This window comes from Furipterus horrens, unplaced genomic scaffold (assembly GCF_987537825.1).
Source record: "Furipterus horrens unplaced genomic scaffold, mFurHor1.1.pri manual_scaffold_8, whole genome shotgun sequence".
In the NCBI taxonomy this organism is placed as follows: Eukaryota; Metazoa; Chordata; class Mammalia; order Chiroptera; family Furipteridae; genus Furipterus; species Furipterus horrens.
Window position 1 is genome coordinate 86,854,398 of NW_028327178.1, and position 8,872 is coordinate 86,863,269.

Below are 8,872 nucleotides of genomic sequence, written 5' to 3' on the forward strand. Positions count from 1 at the left end.
TCCAAATCTTACGCAAAAAAATCTGTTGTAGCCCACCCTAATTGGAAACATATATGGAACAGAATTCTGGGAAATGTAGGTCACCCTAGGTTGGCATGTTACGGCTACATAGGCGAGATTGAACACTCTGAAGCAGTGTATAAAGTTAAGCAAAGGATTTTTAATATTGGCCAGGAGTTGGGCAGACCCTGAGCAGGTCTCTAACATGCTCCAATCTACAATGGAGTCTAAACGCTGGGCTTTTATACTGGTGCAGTCTCTTTGTTTCTTCTTTGGTGGGAAACAGCCTTAGGAAGAGGGGGCTGGGCAGGACTGCAGGAATGTCTTGGCAGTAACAGGAACAGAAATTCGCAAGGCTAAAGGTTATCTTCGACGGCAGCATAGCTCTTCAGCCAGGGACGAACTCCCTGTGAGGCAATTTATTTTCAAAGGGCTAGACATTCTGCAAAGCACAACCTTCACAAATGTTATAAACCAGACACAAGCAAGCAAATGGGAGGTGATAGAGGCTGAAGTCCTTTTAGCTTGTAAATCACTAATTGCTATAACACTCCTTTTTACATTCCTTTTTCCAAGGCCTTTTAGCAAGTCCTTGCTATTTCTTACAAAGAACATTTAAAGCCCTTACATACTTACATATTGAAACTTTTTACAGGGAATATTTGGTGCCCCTACATAATCCCCCCTCTAGTCCCTGGACTAAACCTATTAGGGACGTCTAGGGACTATAAGTAGGGTTTTTAAACCCTGGTTTTCAGGAGGGGCTTAGTAGCAAGGATAAGGAGTTGGGTATTTATAATGCTAGCTTTCAGGAGCTGCAAGGAAGAAATTAAGTTTTCAGAAACAAATGATAATGAGTATACAACATCCCAAAACTAAAAGGGACACAGCAAAAGCAGTTTTGAGAGGAAAGTCCATAGCAAAACAGGCCTACCCAAAGAGGATAGAAGAACTCCACACAAAAATTTAACCCCACAGCTACAAAAACTAGAAAAACAATAATAAACAAAGCCCAGAGCAAGCAGAAGGAAGGAAATTATTAAGGTTAGAGCAGAATTAAATGACACTGAGACTAAACAAACAACTTAAAAGATTAACAAAAGCAGGGGCTGGTTCTAGGCTTATAAAGAAAAAAAGAATCCAAATAAACAAAATTAGAAACAAAAGAGGAGATATTATGACCGATAACACAGAAATACAAAAAATTGTAAGAAATTACTATAAACAACTATATGGCAAGAAACTTGACAACCTAGATGAAATGGACAAATTTCTAGAAACATATAATTTTCCAAAACAGAATTAAGAAGTAGAAAGTCTTAACAGACCAATAACAAAGAAGGAAATTGAAACAGTAATCAAAAATTTCCCGGCACACAAAAGCCCTGGATGGCTTTACAGGCAAATTTTACAAAATATCTAGGGAAGAACTAACTTCTACCCTTTTCAAACTATTTCAAAAATTCAAGAAAAGGGAAAAATTCTAAACTTTTTCTATGAAGCCAGTATTACCTTAATTTCAAAACCAGGTCAAGACATAACAAAGAAAGAAAACTACAGGCCAATATCGCTAATGAACATAGATGCTAAAATTCTTAACAAAATATTGGCAAACAGGATCCAGCAATACATCAAAAAGATTATATACTACGATCAGGTGGGATTCATCCCAGGGACACAAGGATGGTTTAATATTCGCAAATTAATAAATATAATACATCACTTAAACAAAATGAATGACGAAAATTACATGATCATATCAATAGATGCAGAAAAAGCACCTGATAAAGTACAACACCCATCTATGACGAAAACCCCCAGAAAAATGGGAATAGAGGGAGCATACCTCAACACAACCAAGGCTATATATGAGAAACCTGAAGTCAACATTCCACTCAATGGACAAAAAATGAAAACATTCCTTCTGAGATTAGGAACAAGACAAGGATGTCCACTTTTTTCCTTTTCTTTTTAAACAGTGCTGGAAGTTCTAACTACAGCAATTAGACAAGAAGAAATTAAAGACATTCAAATTGGTAAGGAAGACAAAACTGTTACCACTTGCAGAAGACACGATAGTATACATAGAAAACCTTACAGACTTTACGAAAAAACTACTTGACCTAATAAATGAATTTGACAAAACAGCAGGGCACAAAGTTAATATTCAGAAATTAAAAGCGTTTCTATATACCAACAAAACATTAGAGATAGAAACCAGAAAAAAATTCCATTTACTATAGCAACAAGAAAAACAACAGTATTCAGGGATAAACTTAACCAAAGAGACAAAAGACCTGCACTCGGAAAGCTACACAACCCTGAAGAAAGAAATTAAGAAAGACACAAATAAATGGAAGCATACATCACATCCACGGATGGGAAGAATTAACATTTCCAAAATGTCCACATTATTTAAAGCAATTCATAGATTCAATGCAATTTTTATTAAAATATCAGCAACATATCTCACAAACCTAAAGCAAACACTTAAAATTTAATTTAGCAGACATTTGTTAAGCACTAGCTATGTGCCATGCATTGTAGATTCAATGATTAATAAGAAGAGCAAATGGAATGTTAGCAAGATGATGGAAAACAAATTTCCAGACCCTTATTGAAACATTAAATTAACAACTAGGAACTGACTAAAATAAGTTTTAACAGCTTTGAAAACTAGTCAAAGATTAATAGCAATTAAGGAAATGACCAACAAAGAAAGCACTACATTCAAAATGATAGAAAATTTTATGGCACTGTACTTATTTTTGCCTTACCCTTTTTTTTTTCAATGTAGTGCAGTATCCTTGGGAGGAATTAGCCTAATTCCCTTTTTTTTTTCTTTTCTTATAAGGAATGTCTGAAGCCCCTGTATAATTCCCCTCCTTAGACTTAAGACGTTTTATTTTATAAGAGGACAATGGGCGAAGGTCTCGTGCTCTTCTAGCTGCTTCAAGCTGAACATGGTCGTTGTCCTACCTACCCTTGGGTCCAGGAATTTCTAATAAGAGTGGGGGTGGAGGGGAGTGCGGCCCTCCCTTATGGGGAAGGATTTTGCAGAGTCCAGGTCAGTTGGCTGTCCCCGGGCAGCGGCATTCTTGGTTTCCAAGGGCTGGCACTGTTGGACAAATTGACATCCTTGTCATATTCTGGAGGCAACAGATTTGGCAACAGGGTTAAAAGGCATAATTTAACCCACAACCACTAGATGACAAAAGACAGAGATTAATTTTTCAATGTCCCACATTAGGAAAAGAAATGGCTTCTTTGGAGGAAGGTGTGCAGGGCATGTCACACCTGTCCAAAATTCTTTTGCTCACTATACTTAGCTAGGGCTGAGGGAAATATTTTAGGTTTTTCCCCCTCTCAGACCTTTAGGCCCTTTTTGTCCAAGTCATTAGGATAGAAAAGAGAAATAAGTTTTTAAAGTGAAGCTCACAGACTACCCCATATTTTACCAACCCAACCACTTAGTTCAGCCAAACCGTCGAGTCTTAGGAGGAGGCACTGCAGATGGGCTTCTTAAGTGAGGCCTATAAGTACAATTACTCAGGTAATGAGATCATAAGCTTATGCCCTATGAAAACAGAAAGAACACACATGTTAATTCACACAACACAATTCACAAACCAGTCTCCAAATCGGAGAGACTGTCTTATTGGGAAGACATCCAGTTGCAAGGCACTTGACATTCTTCTTACCTGTAAATTAAGCATCCTTGATAATGTCACAGACCTGGTTTAACTTTTAAGTGAAGACAAACTTTATAGACAGTTAGCTGCACTGAGCATTGCGATTTTCCTTGAGTCACAATTTTTCTCCTTAAGATTACCCTCCTTGTTATTAAAGGAACTGCATTAAATACAGTTTTAATTTAGCCTGTTCATTTGCATAAACACAACAAGAGCAGTGATTGACCACATATGATTTTTAAGTCTACTTTGCTGGAACTTATACAAGGAACCTTCATGCTGACTATTAGTCTGCCCACTAGGGCACAGAAGCTGAGCCACACACCTGCCATTCAGCCTTGCCTGTAAATACCTGCTTTTCCCAAGTCCTTTGGATTTTTCATTGTGCCTTGAGGTTCCTTCTAGCCATTTTTCAGGAAAGCAACCTTCGTTCCTTCCCTGGAAAGACTGCAATGAACCGCACAATTTTCCAAGGTGTCAGGCCTTTTTTCTCATGGGCTTTTCTTAGCTTCAAAAGTTAAATCCAGTTCCTTAGGGCTTCCTGGTAACAACAACCAGAGCCTAAGCATGCCTCTTTCAGGCATATTATTCCAGTCAATGTCTTGGTTAACAATACCTTTATTAACAACTGGTCTTTTTAGTTTTATGCAAAGAAACCTAATGTCATTACTTACTTCTTTAAGTTGCCAAATTCTGGAGGGATCAGGTAGGGAGAAAAATACACAGTGTGAAGGAAAATCCTTGTTCTTCTAATATTTACTAAAACTGCATTTCCATGCCTTATACTTTCTTTTGTTCACTTTCCTACATGTGAAGTTTTCTTTTTTTTCTTTTTAACTCTCTCTGGGGAACCTTAATTTTCTTTTCAGATTATATGGCTAATACCAATACAGAGAATTCTAGACCTTTTCTAGGTCCCCAATGGCTAATGCCAATTCCAACACAGGGAATTCCAAATGACCTTTCATAGGTCCCAAGGCTAAATGCCAATACAGAGGTACAGTAACCATACAATTAGACCACAAGTAGTTGAGGTTTCCTTTCCCCAGGTTTAAAACTTTCACAACCTTTCTATACATTTTTATGACTTTTCACAGACCTTCTGCAACATTCACAAACTTTCCATATATTTACCCATTCAGATTTAACCATAATCCATTTCCAATTCTTGTTCTTTTCCACACTGTAAAGTACTTTACTCAAACTCAGTATTTAGCAGCTAAAATTTCCCTAGATTTATAGATATTCTGCAGTTTTCTGAAGCTTCCTGCTTCTTCTTCTTCTTCTTTTCTAACATACACTTTTGAGCTTTCCTGAGAAGTTTTTCAATTGTTTTATTTGGCCTATTACTATTCTATTTAGGATTTTATTGGGAACCTTTTGTTTGGCCAGGACAATTCCCTGACCAGGAGGATTCTTGCATTTTTTTTATATTCTTATAGCAGCCCACCTGATTATTCCTCTTTTTTTCCTATTGAAGAGGATGTCTAGAATGGACATTAGTTTTATTCATGTGTAACAACACTTTTCCTTAAGATACAGGCACATTCCCCCTGCTGAAGCAGTGAGGAGACTGAAGGCCCTTTAGTTACAGCTTTAGAGGTGTTGCTGATTGGCACCCAAGCAGCTTGCACCAGTTTGAAGAAGAGCGGCCTGAGTTTTAAAACTGTCATTTTTTTTTTTCCTCCATGTTGGAGAGACAGACATTCTGCTCTTTCTGTAACCTGTAGCAAGGGGATTATAGACTGCCGCTTTGCTAGCAAATTTAACATTGCCCCTCCTTGTAGTTCTAGCAGGGAGTATTCAGATGCAAACTGAATTGCTAGAAGTTACCTGGGGTGGAAAGAAATGCTGCAAGCAATTTCTCTGGGGAAATTTTTAAGGAGCCTCATCCCTCTGGCCAGGGCTACAAGGCAGCAGGACACAGCACAGAGGGTCCTAGGCTTTTTTTTTGTGTGTGACACTGCCCATATTGATAGCCTTGGTTTTCCTGTTCCCCACCCCCCTCTCCTGCGCCTGCAGCTGTTTGAGAGATAGCAATTTGATCTGGGAACCAGGGGCCTTCCCAGATTACAGAATATGTGAAACTAACCCACGTTTGTTTGGCCTTCACTAGCCATCTGCAAGATAATACCTTCTTTTTTTTTCTTAAAAAAACACTTTTCCCTTAGAAGTGCAGAGCAGGAGCCACTCTTTCAAGGCACAGCTCCCTCCTGCCTTGCTACTTCCCCCAATAACCCTCTCCTTTCTGCTTGTTGCATTTTTGCTTCCCGAGAGACACCGTTTTACACTTATAATATTTAGATTTAAAGTACTCCCAAGGGGGGGGGACTATCCGACCCCAAAAGCAGGCCACTCTGACCTACAGAATGTTTCCAGGGTGCCAGAGTTTATGAAGGGATTTTGTCCCCGGAACTTGGGGAAATTCTGGAGCACACAGTCAAGAACTGTGGGTGCAAGCTTAGACTGGCGTCCCCTTATGTTGGCTAACATGACTGCTACAAACATGCACTTAATTTGGATTACAATTAGGAGCTGGAACACAAGGCACAGGAGCAATTCCCCCCTCACGGCACAGACAAACACGGGCTGGGAGCTCCCAAAGGAAGCCAAACAAATGCCCGCTTGGCCTCTCCTCCTGCGAGGCTAGAGCCCACTCAGACTCCATAGACCGAAGTTTGTGGAGGCACACAAAAAGGAGGAAATAACTTTTTTTTTTACTTTAACCTTAACATTCACTCACACATTCACTCAGAGGTTAAACAATCCCACCCAAACCCCGCCTAGGCTTCTGAGATTAGATGAACAGCATCGGCTACAGGCAGCAGAACCCCAAAACCAAAGGAGCTCTATACAATCCAAATGAAGCTAGCCAAGCCGGCTTCAACAAATTCCCTGTTCGGGAATATGTACCTCTGCGTCCAGAGGACAAAAGAGACCAAGTCTCAGTGGCAGTGGCCCAAGTCCGCTGCCCAAATGGGTTGCCACTCACCTGTCGCCGAGGCTGTCCTCTGTCCTTTGCTTACTCTAGACTGGGCCGTCAGGGCTTCTAGCAGCTCCCAAGTGTCTCCTGAAGGCGCAGGGAATTGCTCCCAATCAGAGCTTGCGGCCGCTGTCCTGCCACACGTCAGCTAGACACACGGGACCGCACGAAGCCCCGGGGGCTCACCGAAGGCGGCACCGCTTTACAGAGGCATCTCGCTGGGGCCTCCAAAATGTTACGGCTACATAGGCGAGATTGAACACTCTGAAGCAGTGTATAAAGTTAAGCAAAGGATTTTTAATATTGGCCAGGAGTTGGGCAGACCCTGAGCAGGTCTCTAACATGCTCCAATCTACAATGGAGTCTAAACGCTGGGCTTTTATACTGGTGCAGTCTCTTTGTTTCTTCTTTGGTGGGAAACAGCCTTAGGAAGAGGGGGCTGGGCAGGACTGCAGGAATGTCTTGGCAGTAACAGGAACAGAAATTCGCAAGGCTAAAGGTTATCTTCGACGGCAGCATAGCTCTTCAGCCAGGGACGAACTCCCTGTGAGGCAATTTATTTTCAAAGGGCTAGACATTCTGCAAAGCACAACCTTCACAAATGTTATAAACCAGACACAAGCAAGCAAATGGGAGGTGATAGAGGCTGAAGTCCTTTTAGCTTGTAAATCACTAATTGCTATAACACTCCTTTTTACATTCCTTTTTCCAAGGCCTTTTAGCAAGTCCTTGCTATTTCTTACAAAGAACATTTAAAGCCCTTACATACTTACATATTGAAACTTTTTACAGGGAATATTTGGTGCCCCTACAGGCACATAATAAAGCCACCACAGCTATGTTCCAGCAATTTCATTCCTCAATATACACTCAAGAGAAATGCATCATTATATTTACCAGGATATGTACTAGAATATACAATGCAATTTACAGTAGTCCCCGCTTATCTGCAGGGGTTACGTTCTAAGATCCCCAGTGGGTGCCTGACACCTTGGATCGTACCGAACCCTGTACATACTGTTTTTTTTTTCCTACACATACATAGCTATGATAAAGTTTAACTTATAAATTAGGCACAGTAATAGGTGAACAATATCTAGTAATAAAATAGGGCAATTATACTGTAATAAAAGGTATGTGAATGTGGTCTCTTTCTCTGATAGCCAATTTCATAACAGGGATGGCTACTATGTGACTAATGGGGGTAGCATTAATTCGTATAATGGACAGAATGGAGTAGGACAGCACAACATTTCTTCTCAGAATGGTGCACAATTTAAAAATTATGAGTAGTTTATTTTTGGACTTTTCTACTTAATATTTTGGGACCACAGTTGATGACAGATAACTGAAACCACGAAAAGTAGAATCATGGATAAGGGAGGCAGCCCACAGTTAGCAGTTAGTCTGTGTTTTAAAGAGCCTGGATGGTTTTTACAAGTTGGATAGAAAGACACAGAAAAGAAAGGTGAATTTTGCCCATGAGAGGAGAGTAGGAAGGGCATTCCATATAAAATCAAATGTCTGCACAGACCTAGGAGGTAAAATTAATGTGAGAAAATAGGGATTAGTGAGGACTAAGGCAAATTAATGTGCCAGCCTTTGTGCAGGCTGGAATGTGAGTTCATCTCCTTAGAGTTTCTGATATTTCAAAAGAGGAAGAAAGGGAAAGAGGAATTAGAATTTTTAAAGGCCCATGTGGTGACTCTGGCTGGGTAATTCATTTGGTTAGAGCATCGTTGGGATATGCCAAGATTGCAGGTTCGATCCTCAATGAATGCATAAATAAGTGGAACAACAAACTATTTCTCTCTCAAATAAATTTTTAAAAAGCCCATGTGGACTAAACAAAATATAACTTCAGCCTGCTTTGGACCCAGTGTCTGACAACTTGAGAACTTGTAGAAGACATGAGAATACAATTGGAAGGGGAACTAGTAGTGGGATCGTTGTTGTCGTTGTCGGCAGCCGTCCGTCTCGAGAGACGATGGTGTAGCTTCTTAAGAGTCTATCTGCACCGCCGAGAATGGCTGTGCAGTCCGACTCGGGAGTGACACGGTATCTGTCTCCTCCCGTGTTGAATCGACATCTTGTGATGACGCTGGAGTGTCCTCTCCAGTGAAGCTGAAGCTACAGAGCCCGGGCAGGGTGATATGGAGGGTCTGCTGTTGCCCATGCAGCAGACCCCCCCTCTCTT